Raw genomic sequence first — 15,699 nt, forward strand, 5'->3', positions numbered from 1 at the left:
TACATTTGTTCCTGTTGCTATATAATTTTCCTTTCGTATACATGTTTGGCAATTATATGTCAAAGATTACAATGACGAGTGTAAGGACCGCCAACACTCCTGGCTTTCCCTCGTCACCGCAGCGTCCCGCCACCACCACCGTCAGCCACGTAAGGAATGTTAATACAATCTAATTCAATGATAATCCAAGTCAGATTTTTCACCTCCATCCATTCGCGGCCGACACAAAAGCGACTAATTATTCCGCGGACGTCCCCCCGCGCCGCAGAAAACTGTGATCCAATATCTAGAATTCTGTGAATACTCAAATTCCGGGCTTGGAACCCGAATAAATGGGCGGCAGGCAGGCGAGCGGCAGCAGACATACCAAGGCATTCCCAGCCCGGCACTACACAATGGCGGATTAAATCATATCTTGAACACGGTGCTGGGGAGCGTCCGAGGCCACTGGGGGATTGGAGGGGGGGAAAAGAGAAAGGGAGGAGGGTTGGGGAGGGAGAATCGAAGAGGAGGGGTGGGTAGAGAGGGAAAATAACTATTCCAGCACAAAGAGGCGACGGAGAAATGCGATTAGTAGCAGCAGGATTAAGGTGCCGGGGTGGTCCCTCTCCGTAAGTGTGTGTGAGTGTGTGTGTGTGTGTGTGTGTGTGTGTGTGTGTGTGTGTGTGTGTGTGTGTGTGTGTGTGTGTGTGTGTGTGTGTGTGTGTGTGTGTGTGTGTGTGGACAGAGGAAAGTTATGAAGAATGTTCGGATTAACTTATGAACTCTAACGCTGTTTTACTTATAATATTTAGTGACTCGCACTTTTCTATTGCTTCTCATGGGTTTGCTTCACTTTTCGTCTTTAATTCTCACACTTCACAAGTTTATAAAGTAGTGACTCGTACATTCTCATTCAGCTAAAATAATCTCCATCCTTATATACAGAAAAGGAAAAAAAAAACACTATTAGCGTTTTAAATATACCTCACATGAACTTCTCTTAGTACCCGGATCTTCATAAATACCTCCATAGTGACAAATTTTCCGGAATGTTCTTATTACAAGGAACCTTTCACGTCTTTCCTGTTGCTTAACGCTTTAATTACCACCTTAACATTCACCTTCCTCATCTTCATTTCCTTTTACACTTTTCTCATTCCTCACCTTTCCTTCCTCCTCGTTTTCCTTCCTCCTCTTCCCGTAACGAGTTTGTCATGCACATACTTATTCCGAAAGTCACGTATTAGTCAGGTTACTGGTCGAACAGATAAGGATCCTGCGTGACTCTACCTCCCACGCCCAATGATTCACCCTGGTAACTACTATTATGTTTACAGGCAGCTCTTTCATGGACCTCTTCCTCGTCACGCTTACTCATCGCTCCGCCCCGCCGGTACTTTCCACTTCACCACGTCTTTATCTTTATTTCCACGTTTATTTCTTCACTGCTTTGGTTCTTCAGTATCTCTCAGCTTATATTTTTTCCCCTTCACATTGTTGGTACACGAGTACTAGAGCTTCAAACATGTGCTTCTTCCCATCTTTCTCTTTCTCTTCCACGTCTACATCATTCATGCATTTTACGGTATTTCACGCCTCTTTCCCTCCCTACCTCCATATAAAACTCCTTTCCTCCCTCCATCCCATCCCTCTTCTCAAAATCTTTCCCTCCCTCCTCTCCCTCCTCCTTCTAGCACTCACTCCTTTCTTTCCTCTGTTCTGCATCCAAACGTATTCTGTCGTGTCACTTCTCTGCCTACCTCCTTTTCTGCTCCTTCTCTCCTATCATGTGCTCCCTCCTACCATTTTTCTACCCTCTCCCTTCTTTTCAGTATCCTCACTTATCCTCCCTTACAGCATCCCCCAGCCAGTCCCCTTCCCCTTCCCCTCCTTCGCCCTCCAGTCAGCACCACACGTCCCTCTCCTAAACCTCCTGACAGTCACACTTTACAAAATGGACTTAATGTCATCATCCGGCAGTAGCGAGGGTTTGGGACTCCACCACCGCCACTGTTTGTCACTTTCCACGGCCTTCATCCCTCCCTATCCCTTCTCCACCCTCCTCCTCCTTCTCCTCCTCCTCCTCCTCTCTCTCCCTCCCCTTTCCTTCACACCATTCAAAGCTCAGAGGGAGGCGCGACGGGCACTTGCCTACAGGTTTTAAGATGATCGGATCAGTACTCCTCTTCCTCTTCCTTTTCTCTCTCTCTCTCTCTCTCTCTCTCTCTCTCTCTCTCTCTCTCTCTCTCTATCTATCTATCTATCTCTCTCTCTCGTACTCTGTGTATTTTTTTTCTTTTCGTCTCATTTACCTAATTTTCTTCTTTTTTCTATTTATATTCAGTAAATTTCTTGTAGGGTATTTTTTGTTTCATCCTACAAGTATTCTTTTTATTTACTTTCTTCGTGTCTTTTTAGCGTTAAACACACTCTTCATTTTATAAGAGAAACTTAACACGTGAAAATCGGATGATATACGCAATATTTTACCAGCTCATCGCAGTATGTAAATGTATCGATTCTTTATTCGTTGTCTTTTAGGTTACGTCGTCAATGCGTCATAAGTCTTCAACTGCAGACGGGCACGGGTAAAAAATATGGCTGTTTTTCCCATCTGCATCTACAGCCAGCCATTACGGGGTCAATGTATCAACATTAAGGCGGCGCCAAGACTTATGGCGCTGATAACTGGGGTGTTCATCAGCAACGCAGAAATTTATCGCCGCAGACCAGCTTATAGAGCAGTGCGAGGGGGAGGGGGGTTAGAACTGTGGTGGGAGGAGGAAAGGGGAAGATACGTATCCCTAACTGCCTTAATTGGAGCGTATCATATTTATTTGTACTGTTCAGGTGTGACGCGGCACCGCCCATCACACGCCACTCACCACAAACCGAAAAAAAGTGAACCCAAAAAATATACAAACATAATGTTACACATGTCGTGTCACGTCACGCCATGTAGGTTAATACAAAAAAAAATATACGTGTAAACAAAATTATTTATAATGCGTGAGTATATTAGTAAATAGGTAGTTATATGCATATTGAAGACAATTTATATCATTACAAAATTAAACAAAAAGAAAATTCATCCTGGCTTGATTACACTGATTTAGTAATGCGCAAAACAATGTAATGTGTATGAACACATGAATAAATACTCTCAAGTATACGTAATACAAGGAATGTGATGCGATGCTGCCCCAGTGAGCATTCCGGCGCTCGTCAGTAGCCCCTCGCCTGCTGTACATACCCCACCTAGCCACACACCACCACCACACATCCAACTCCAAGGTGCTGCTCGTGGTGGCAAGCTGGTGAATGGAATAAGAGACTTTTTAAGGATGACAAAGCCTTAAAATAACTACAAGTACTACATATACTGGAAACGCGAGCTTTATTTCTATCATCAGGAGGGATTGAAACGTGATTGTAAGTTAATATATCAAGATATGTAACATGATTTTATGGACGAATAATCGGATAATAATAGGAAGGATAATGATGGCAAGGAAAAGAAGAAAGGAAGGAAAGGAAAGGAGGAAGAAACAATGAAGAGGTAAAAATAAATAGAAAATTGAGAGAAAGCTGAGTAAGGATGACAGGGAAAGACAGCAGAGAGAGAGAAATGTAAGACGCGGGGAAAGGATATATATGTATACATATATATATATATATATATATATATATATATATATATATATATATATATATATATATATATATATATATATATATATATATATATATATACATAGACAGATAGATAGATAGATAGATAGATAGATATAGGTGGAAAATGATGGCATGAGTGGTGAAAAATTTGAATATGTACTTAGAGAAATGAGAGTACGTGAAAGAAGAGTAAGAAGGCATGGAGAGGTCGGGGGGGAGTGGTTTGGGGCTCTGCGGTTGAGGAGAGGGTGGCCGGGGTGACAAGGTGACGGGGTGATGAAACTGGTCGCTAATTGGTTTGACAGAAGCTTCCTGGCGGGTGGGTAGTGTTGTGACGCGGAGGGCCACAGCTAAGGACACAGAGCTGCTGCAGGAAACGATCGGGTGTCTGACAGGCTGCCGGTACTGATGGTGGTGGCTGACTGTTGTGAAGTAAGAGAAGTGAGTGGGAGGGGGAGTCTGGAGGTGAGTAAAGACTGAGACTGTGGATGAGTTGTGTTGCTGGGATTCAACAGTGGTGGATCATGACCTAAAAGTTGAACAAGAATGTCCAAGACTAACAAAATATTTGGAATACATTTGACTATCGATATATATATATATATATATATATATATATATATATATATATATATATATATATATATATATATATATATATATATATACATATTATTCAATTATTGGTGTATAGGAAGAGGGTAAAAAAATTTTGACATCTTGTCTTTGTTACTTACATTTAAAAAAATGCTTTATAGATATGTAAGTAATTCAATCAAAGATTCACCGCACGCCGTAAATCACACGTGTGCAATAATCATAAACACATTTACTTGATATCAGAGGAGACAATCAAATTGTACCCACTTATACTAAATTAGCAGCCAGCAAGGAGCATGTGTGGCGGAGGAGCCTAACAACGTGTAACACGTGTGGACGAAGCAGTGCTAAAAACTAACTGAAAAATATGTGGTACTTGACGCGGCATGAATTACTCAGCATCACCAGATACGTACTACAGCTGTAGCTACCACCCTGATACAAAAAAAAACAAATAAATAAAAATTGAAATTAAAATAAATAAATAAATAAATAAATAAATATATATATATATATATATATATATATATATATATATATATATATATATATATATATATATATATATATTACATTGAATTTTACAGTGAAATCCGATAATTGATATGCACATAATTTAGCCATTCGTGTTGATTCGTCATCAAACTTGATCTTGGTCTATCTGTTTCTGTCCGTCGGTCCGCCACGCATTTTCTACACAAAACGTGTTAACCACGCACACACACACACACACACACACACACACACACACACACACACACACACACACACACACACACACTCACAGTTACTCATGAGAGGCTATACTTTTGACGAAACGTTTACATTTTCTGCACAACAGTGGAATATTTTCTTGCAATTCTCTCCAGACGTGAATAATGAAATCATGTTACATTAAAACCACTTGAAGTCACTGAGTTACTATTTTTCGGATAAATCATATATCCTTACTTTTTCTACTATATGAAAAAGGATGGCACATTTTCTTACAATTATTCCCAGTCTTGATACTTAAGTGAGACGCCAGTCATCAGTTATCGTAATGACACAGTGAGGGAACCGGTCTGAGTCACCAGTGGGGAATCATCTTCGCAGTCGAATAATTCCAACATTTTCATAAAAAGCTGTTTACGATCCCTAGAGATAATCACATTAATTTTGAGCAAGGTTATGTGTTATGTCATCGTATTAGTATTAGTATTCCACATTTTCCATTTCTGCATTTTTCTCTTAATAGTATCAGAATAACATGTTACTGTACATGTAGCGTGTTTTTGCACGTGTGTGTGTGTGTGTGTGTGTGTGTGTGTGTGTGTGTGTGTGTGTGTGTGTGTGTGTGTGTGTGTGTGTGTGTGTGTGTGTGTGTGTGTGTGTGTGTGTGTGTGTGTGTGTGTGTGTGTGTGTGTGTGTGTGTGTGTGTGTGTGTGTGTGTGTGTGTGTGTATGACGAATATTAGACTTTCGAGCTATAAGGCTGCAAGGTAATCTCCAACAAAGCAGAAGTAGGGCTGGCGAAAAAGAGTTAGAGGAGAGTATCAGGTTGCGTACATTTAAGGACACGAGTGACAAAGCTGATTAGTTTTAAATTAATCAGAAGACAAAACTTTTTCTACCTGGATGTTGCCAAAGTGTTGGTTGATTTTTTGACGCGGGAATTTCAAAACACTATTTGAGACGAAAATGCATGTATTTTAGCATATATATATCTCCCCTTAATACCGTTTCACAAAAGAGAATAAAGACTGCTCCATCTCCCACTGCCTCACTTCTCCAAACGTTTCTCATTTATTTTTCTTATATACATTTTCCTTCTCTCTATGATCTTACCTAGCCTACTTACTTTTCTTCACTTGACTGACCTTTTTCATTCGGACATTACCATTTCATATTTGCTGGTGTTTCCATTTCCTTATCTCTTCATTATCTGTTTACTTTTTTTGCTATACTCATATGCATAATAACTGCATGTCTTTAGATTTTTCAGACAATCTTAAAACATCTATTGAAGAAGCGGATTGTGACTATATGCATAAAAAACGGTGTATTTTATTCTCCTTACACAACATATTTCTTCAGTTGTTGACAAAATGCCTAATGATGTTGAGATGCAGTGGTACTTAGTCTGTCTTATTAAACTAGTTCTTATTATGAGAATATCAGAAGCACAAACGAACTTACAGGTGCAATAAATGATACATCACCACAACCACCAACATTTCCATTAGTGTAAAAGCATCAGCATATTCTAAGGGAAAGATGTTAATGATGGCGTCAAGGAGATGAAGACTGATAATTATGCAATGAACGTTGGTAATGAGGCAATGTAGTAGAGGTGAAGAATGTGATGATGAAGAAGGATGAACCATGCATGATGGTGGTGACACAGATGGAGCCATAAGAATTAACATCGGTGGTGGTGGTGAGGTTGTGTTGGTAACATGCAGAGATGGGAGGTTGTGGAGTGATACTGCTATGGTGTGTGGGAGTGTGAAAAGACGAACAAGGAAACGTTGATCTAAAGTAATTGCTGTTCCTGATTAAGAAATTATAGAAACGCTTGGCAAATATTTAGCGGATGTAATTGCGGTGCATTGTGGGAGTCTGCGTGGGAGGTATGTTGGGCAGGGACGGAGCAGTGCGGGGAGCGACAGTTACCGCCACCACCACCAATATTCGCTTCGAATTTCATGTCGTTAGGCACTAAAACTTCCAATTTCGTATATTAATTGAATGATGTAATAACAGCTGATAGGCCTTTTAAACATATACATTTTTTAAATATAGAAGATAACATTAAAAAAAATGAGGTTACATAAGACGAACAGGCAGACTTTACTAAGGTTCCCGGCTAGAGGCATCACTAGGCCTCACCACCAGATCCTTCATTATACACCAAAAATACATGCCAGAACACTTATTACCCTCGCACCATACCTGCTTAGTAGTGAGGAGCAGGGATCGAGCTTGGCCTCAGCAATTTCGTATCATCTTAACCACAAAGAGTGTTCCTGAAAGCACATGATGAGACAAACACCCGCTTCCGGCAAGACTCGCGGCGGCATTAGCAGTCACATGTTTCGATTGTCCGTTTCGAAGCTGCTGTTCGGGATTTCGAACCACACATTAGGTTTAAAAGACTAGATAAGCGAAAAAAGAGCCGGAAAACCGTAGTGTCAGTTCTGTTCAGGAGATAAACCAATTTCTAAGACATGATATCATTAGTTTTTCCTTCTGATCCTTACTACCTCGTGCGTAGTTTGCTTGAATGAGTAACCCTTCAGCACCATGACGCATTTCCATATTCATTCTGTTTACTTTTTGTTGATTTTATACACCTTTAGAAACTCATGCGGAGGACTGAAATAGTGAAGATTCTGCCCATTAATCTTCTGACCTCCATAGACCCTTCCTAATGTAAATAAGATGGTCTAATCATACACAAATCTCAAGGCAAAAATGTGTCTTGTTATTGAAGGGGTTAGTATTTCCCTTGTGACTAAACCAGGAACATCACCAGCACCACCAGTAAGGACAGCGGGGCAAGGTGGAAAGGGGGGGCCATCACAGTAGCTTTGCATCCATTTGATTTTCCACACAATAAGATCAAGCTGTGGAGGAGCATCTGTTAGTGACGTCCACAGGAGATCAGGAGAGGACGAAATTCTTGCTTCTTTTTCACTCTCCGTCCCTTTCTTGGGAACTGACTGTTTACCTGCTGCATTATACCCTGTCTTGTCTTGTGATCCCACAGAAAATTCATAATACATAACCTCTAAGTCTCTCTCTCTCTCTCTCTCTCTCTCTCTCTCTCTCTCTCTCTCTCTCTCAGGCTGCTGGGAGAAAACAGGCTCAATTAGGTGATGTTTCCTGCGCGCGTTGCCACACGGGGCGGCGTTGTGGATGAGGAAGTGGGTCTGCTTGAGGCGCTGACAGGCTCCCCACTCCCCGGCAGAGCATCGGAGACACGAAGCAGCGATCCAGGGGAAAAAGGGCACGGGGAGGATCATTGTAAATCTCGTGTGGTAAAGGGGAAAAATGTCTGCAAGGAAGAATGAGAAAACAATGACGACGAGTTTTATCCGCAGTACTTGTATAAGGAAACTGTTTTGAAGGTAAAGGTTGGAAAATTTATTAAGACAGCATTCTTATTTTTTTTTTCAGTGAACTGACATTTTTTTTCTGTAGCTTCCATTATGCTGCTTCTGTTGTGCGACTTCTGGGTGAATGGTGTTTAATTTGTACATGCTTTTAGATGTGCCAATTAACATCAATGAATGCTTTTACCTCTTATATTTCCTAATTCCTTCCGAAATTGAGAGACTTCGCATGCGTCGTTGTGGCTGTCATACACCAGCGATCTGCTCATGTAAGCCCACTGGTGCGTGTATGATTGGCGTATCTTGCAAGGCCAGGAAAAGCAAAAAAAGAAAAGAAAAAGAATGAATAGATAATGGAAATTAGTTATAAAATGTATAACTTTCTAACACACACACACACACACACACACACACACACACACACACACACACACACACACACACACACACACACACACACACACACACACACACACACACACACACACACACACACACACACACACACACACACACACACACTGCTTATGGTTGTCCATCGCTAACGATGACGACGTCTCTCCTTCTCAGGGAGGAGGAGAGACCTGCGCTGCGAAAAGATTTAGGTGACAGAGAGGGTGCGTATTCCTCAATACCACACTCTTGACCATCCTCAACTGGTGCTGGTGGCATGACAGATGCCAGGACGACCAGCGGCTGAGGATGGCTGCAGGAGGTGGCCGGAACTTACTGGTAAACCAGAAGCACCGCCCTGAAAAACGTCTCCCCCCCGGCGCTGCTGGAGAGCCCACAGTGGAAGACTGTGGCCATCCCAGACTGTCATTTAACCCATGACTGGAGGATGCACAGGAGGAGGAGACATGCAACCTCCAATTCCTCGCCTGGAATTCTCCAGCCGAGTACCCGAACGCAGTTTAGCCGGCTGAGCGACGCCGTTGCCCGGGGTGTGGCCGCTGCTGTGCCCAAAAGCAGCTACTGGGAGCCATGCGTTCGAGCTGGGCTGTACGTGGGGACCAGGGTAATCAGATCTCCCGTGACATGCCGGGGCGCCCATCCTCTTACCAAGGTGCTACCCCCCCCCGCGTACACCCCCAGACACTCACCCACCCACACACACACACACACACACACACACACACACACACACACACACACACACACACACACATGCTAAGAAAGGATGGCAAAGAATAGTGGAAAAAAGAGAAAGGAAGAAAAAAAAAAGCTCTTAGGAGAAAGAAGAGGTCAGACTCCTTCACATCACTCTACAGCGAGTTCCTCCTTCTACGCAGTCTTTTCGTTCCCTGGCGATCCTCTCTATCTAGTCCTATCACGGTAAGTACCAGAGCTTCACCTTGCCTCATCCTTAGCCCTTCACTTTTATAGTCTCACAGTCTGATCTTCACAAGCTTATACCGCAGTCTTACCCAGCCTTTGATCTTCCGTCTTCTCAAACTTTTATAGACCTTTTATTCATTTACTTCTTTATATATCTTGGACGCTCATTTCCCCGGTCTTTCATCCTTCTAGCCAATGATCCGTCCAGCCTCTCATTATCCTCGTGACTTCTCATTTTCAGGCTTCCTCCTTCCCTGCATCCTTCCATGCTTCACACCTTCGTAAACTCTCATATTCTTCACCTCCTCTCTCTGCTCTCTCTGCTCTCTCTCTCTCTCTCTCTCTCTCTCTCTCTCTCTCTCTCTCTCTCTCTCTCTCTCTCTCTTCCGACCAATGATCCATCTCTCCTTTTATACACAGTTCTCACAGCTCATCGCTTCTTCATACTTCACTTGTGTCATCCTCTTCACTTCACTCCTTCCTATTATTTGTATCTTGTCGTTGCTCGTCCCTCCTCCTTTCAGTATTACATGTACACATACTCATTGTTTTGCTGTAATCTCACACTTCATTTTCTCGTACAGCCATGACTCTGGTTCGGTCTCTCCCTTGACACACAAAGGTGCTCATTAATATCTTTTCTTTTTGTTTATTTCGTTGCAGATGTTTTGAGATCTAATGATTATATTTTACCCACAGGGATTGGCATTAGTGGTGGACTTTGCCATGCATGAAACTTTCAGTACTACTACTACTACTACTACTACTATTACTACGACTACTACTACTACTACTACTACTACTACTACTACTACTACTACTACTACTACTCTGCTACTACTACTACTACTACTACTACTACTACTACTACTACTATTACTACTACTACTACTATTTCTACGCACTGTCCATAACTAGCACCTACAGATACTCCCTAAATGTCTGGGTGTGAATGGAAACTGCCAATTATCGGGTCGTCGCATGAATCCGAATGTGCAAAATATCAATAAACTCTTGGATTGGGACGCCGTGTAACAAGGCATCATGTCACCTGTGCGTAAGAGTCAGTCTAGCTCGCCGCAGCACGGAGGGAACAGCCCTGGCGCGCCCCTCTATTGACTCCCAGACTGATGGTGGCCGGGGGCGGGGCGGGGCGGGGCGGGGCGGACCGACGGACCCTTCTCTGATAACATGGAAATGGTTCCCAGAATTTATGGTAATGAGAGTTGTGTATGGGATCCGCAGCCTGATCAGGGAAACAGGGGTCATGGGATGATTGGTGTGTGTGTGTGTGTGTGTGTGTGTGTGTGTGTGTGTGTGTGTGTGTGTGTGTGTGTGTGTGTGTGTGTGTGTGTGTGTGTGTGTGTGTGTGTGTGTGTGTGTGTGTGAGAAGGTTTTCCTTTTTCATGTGTGAAAATTCAGTACAATATACTAATGTTCTCTTTCCAAAAGTCTTTTTTTTTCTGTAACTTTCACGTACGGCATAAGACTAAGCAACTGATTTGAAAAATAAGTCAATTACCCTAACTATACTGGATGCCCCTTTTATTTCAGCAAACAGCGTGTCGCTCATCCATGCAGCCGCCCACCATCCATCATGCAGCCCCGCCATTCACAAAGCACGAGCCTCGCGTAACGACACTCGCAGTATAATCACGCGTAACCATTTATACACGCCGTATAATCATCCGTCATTCACACTTTCAACTTTCAGTCCATGCATCAGAGTCGCACGCAGCCCTGCTTCCATGCATCCCACAGCCCCCGCCAGCACGTCAGCGGCGACCCTTGGCATGGTGACGGCACGGCGGTAACGGTTGGCCGCCGGAGGTCTGACGGTGGTCCTTATCACAGCCACGTGTCTCTTTCCTTCTGTTAGTATCGTCGCCGGTCTTCTCATGCCTTTATTATCCCTTCCACTACCTCACTTTTGTTCCGCCGCCCCTTGCCCCCTCCCTCCTCCTCAGCTCGAGTGGAAGCGATAAAGAGAAAATCCTCAAGGAGCGAAAAATGGAGGAGTGTCGGGGCTGGAGTAACAAGTGTAGGCCAGCGGAGGACCAGTGTCTGACAAAACGTCGACATCGGTGCGGCCATGTTGGATCTTGAGGCGTGGGGGAAGACCAAGCGGGACCCTTGAGACCAGCTGAGCGACAGGCCTTCCAGACCAACTCCGTAGCGGCCAAAAGCGCGTCTCTCCGAGCAGTGGCCAAAGCGCTCTCTAGCCCCCAAGAGGCGGTGTTTACTTAGGGCCAGCATCTTATCGACATTGGGATGAGAAGAGATGAGATTGTGAGGTCCTCTAGCGGAGGAAATGAGAGTTTCAAGTGTTTATCCTGGGCTCACGGACCTCAATAAACCTCTGGCCAAGTTTTCCCATTTCTCATTCTCTTTTCCTTCACTCTTCTCCTCCTGGACCCCCTCTCGCGTCACAGTTGCCAAATGTGTGTGAGCAAGCTAGACCTTCCTCCGGCATTATCGAGACTCACTACACTTCTCTCCAAACACAACGGCAGCTTCTACCGTCACACCACCGAAATACTCCACTTCCAAGCTCCCGCACTGTACACCAACACCTCGCCTCATTACGCTAAACGGCTGGGATAAATTTCCTTACTGGTACCTCCAGCAGACGGGGCAATTCTTATGAACGAAAATTTCCGGCGTTTGGCCCCCCCTCTCTTTTCCCCCCTCCTTCCCTTCCCTCACCTCCGGATATTTCAGGGAGACATGAAGGAAAATAATGTAGATCGCAAGGAAAACACTTAGAACACGTCAATATCTGCGGCGTCGTGGAAATATGTGAAGTTACTGTGACCTCCTCGTCCTCCCCCTCCCCCTTCCTCCGCCATTGGCCATTCAAAGAAAACGGGGAGGAGGAAATGTTAGTATTTTTGAGAAAGTCGGTCGGTCTAGACTATTTGCTGATGGCTTCATATCCGAGACGCGGGGCCCCGAATGAAAATCTAATGGAGGCTGGAGCAAAACGTTTAATTGCCTCATAACCGACCTGGAATATTTGTCCGCTTGACGTTTTAAGTTGGACGGAATATTTGTGTGTCTTGATATTTGTCGTGGCAGTGGCGGATCGGACCTCAGGGGACGGGAAGATAGTGGAAGGGAGTGGAGGGGGGAGAGAGAGGGAGGAGAGAAAAGGAAGAAAAAAAACCCAGGGAATACGTAGATAAGTGAAAGGGAGGAGGAAAAAGAGGAGTAAAAAAGTCGCAGTATGTGAAAAAAAATCTTATTGGTGTAAATTTAAGGTTTTCTTTTCTTTTTTTTTTTTTCCTTCCTTTACAGTAACCATTTGGTAAATTTGACTCGAAAAACAGATACATTTACTGATTAAAATGGAGAACTGAAAACTGTGAATGAGGGTAAGAAAATAAATAAAAGGCAATCTCTACATTTGTGAACATGTGTTATGGGAGAGAGAGAGAGAGAGAGAGAGAGAGAGAGAGAGAGAGAGAGAGAGAGAGAGAGAGAGAACTTGAGACGATAGAAACAGAGAGAGAGAGAGAGAGAGAGAGATATGTATGTTAACTCGTCTTCCAAATATAAATTAATCCCTCCATTTCTTTATGTAGTGTTCCTTTTAAACATACTGTTCCCTTACCGAGCACCTACGTGGGTATCGCCTCGCTGCCTGGAACCTAAGTTATTATATTTCCCTTCCCCTTTCAATCTCCATAACCCTGTGTGTGTGTGTGTGTGTGTGTGTGTGTGTGTGTGTGTGTGTGTGTGTGTGTGTGTGTCCCCTTCCCCACCACTAGACCACCCTACGTAGAACTCACTCTAAAATTCACCACCACCGCCACCACCGCCAGTCACCATCGCCATCCACCACACCCGCACCCTTCACTGACGCACCCCTCTCTCTCTCTCACCCCATTCTCTCTCTCTCTCTCTCTCTCTCTGGCTCCCATCCGCAGCAGTCCCCACGCACCCGTCACCCCAGCACCCCCCAGGCGAGCCCAAAACGTTCCTATATGACGTGGTGGGAACGCACGACATTCCAATTTCAAGGGAGCTTACCTTTGTCGACAGAGTGGAAGGCCAATCAAGCGTTCTGCGTCCCCTTCCTCTCTCCCAGTCCCGTCCCCGCCTGCCCGTCTCCCGCTCCTCTCCCCGCCACTCCCCTCTGTCTGGCTGCATCATGGGCCGAAGGCAAGAAGCATATAATGACTTTTTTCGGGTTTATAGGAGAAAACTCAACGACCTGTGTGCGTGTGGAGGAAAAGAGGGCGTCCGTGGAGAGAGAGAGAGAGAGAGAGAGAGAGAGAGAGAGAGAGAGAGAGAGAGAGAGAGAGAATGATGATGTTGCGTATGAAGTTTTATTGACTGAGAGCGATATCAGTTTCGTAAGACCCGCTTCTTTGTTTTCTTTTTTTTTTTTTGTCATATATATTTTTTTCCCGCCTCTCTTTCGTTTCTTTATGGCTGCGAGAGTGCAGTATTTGGCCTTCCTTTTTTGTCCCCTCTCGGATTTTGTATTTTGAAAAGTGCTTATGTTCGTCTCCCTCGCTGAAGCCGTGCAAGGACTGTCCTCTTTGTTTGCCAGCGAGTTGTCCCAGAGTGTTGGCCGAGCCGGTGTGACACTCCGGGCCGTACGTGTCCGTGAATGGTTTCCGGGGCTTGTAACAACGCGGCTCGTGATATCAGCTAATGGCAGAGTGTTTGCTCCTGGAACTCAACATCTGTTCGGAGTTCGCCCGGTGCTTGTTACCACACATGTCCACACCTCGGACTGTCCCAATTCCCACGTTTTCAATGCAATCACATTTTCTTGTCCCAAAATTCTGTTACTTTTCGTATGATCGGCAATATGTGTGTTTCCATGAGTAATTAAAAACTTATAAATGTCTTGTAAGTTTTATGAGTGGAGATGTAGGACATGTGTTTATAGAAGTGACGTATCATAACTTTTTTTAATCGGAAAATTTAGAAAGAGAACATTGAGGTATTAATGCACTTTATGGATATGAGAGACACAAAATATAAAGTGTATCATAGTAAGGGGTTATATTGTTCCCTGAAACCGTTTAGCATTACCTCTATCATTGTGTAGTGCTTAAACGAATGACAAATAAGCTGAAAAAGCAATGGTAAAAATTCATAGATACAGCACAAAACTCTCTCCTTACAAGAAAACTGTCTATTTGTATTCGGGTTAATCATTGGATACTTTGAAATGTTACAATATTCCATGTTGTAAATATTCCATAACACACTTCAGTGACCATTACGCCCTTACTTACTCGTGCCACGCTTACGAATGTGAACATGTAAGCTGTCATTATTATACTAAATAATGATTTTCTATAGGAATAGGAATATACATACTCCTAGATTGGAAAAATTTACAAAATGTTAGCAATCTTATTATCAATAAAATGTAACTTCGACAAAAATCTAAAATGTGAAACTGATAAAAAAAAAAAGGTGAGACGTAAACAGATGTAAGGACTGATGGTACAACAATCATCTCAATCTGAACACACACACACACAAACACACACTTACACACACACACACACACACACACACACACACACACACACACACACACACACACACACACACACACACACACACACACACTCACATATCATACATCAAGGTAATTGGTTTACCTGTGTGCATTTATCATGATCCACACAACAACAGCTACAACCCCAACCACCACCACCACCACCACCACCACCACTATAAGTACATATCACCAAGGCATTCCAACACGATTACCACCATCACCAACACCACCACCACCAGTAACATTACACATCAAAACCTTTACCCCACTATATGTACATCACCATCACCATCACCATCACCACCGCAAGCACCATCATCACCATAGTCACACACCACCTGCCATAACATCAAACCTCAATATGTCACCACAAATGTTTCCAATAAGCCCTACGGACCCCAATCATCACCACTACCATCACCGCAACCACCCAATAACAATCAAACCACTGACCACCCACACACACACACACACACAC

The sequence above is a fragment of the Portunus trituberculatus genome, chromosome 38, assembly GCF_017591435.1.
Source record: "Portunus trituberculatus isolate SZX2019 chromosome 38, ASM1759143v1, whole genome shotgun sequence".
Classification (NCBI taxonomy): Eukaryota; Metazoa; Arthropoda; class Malacostraca; order Decapoda; family Portunidae; genus Portunus; species Portunus trituberculatus.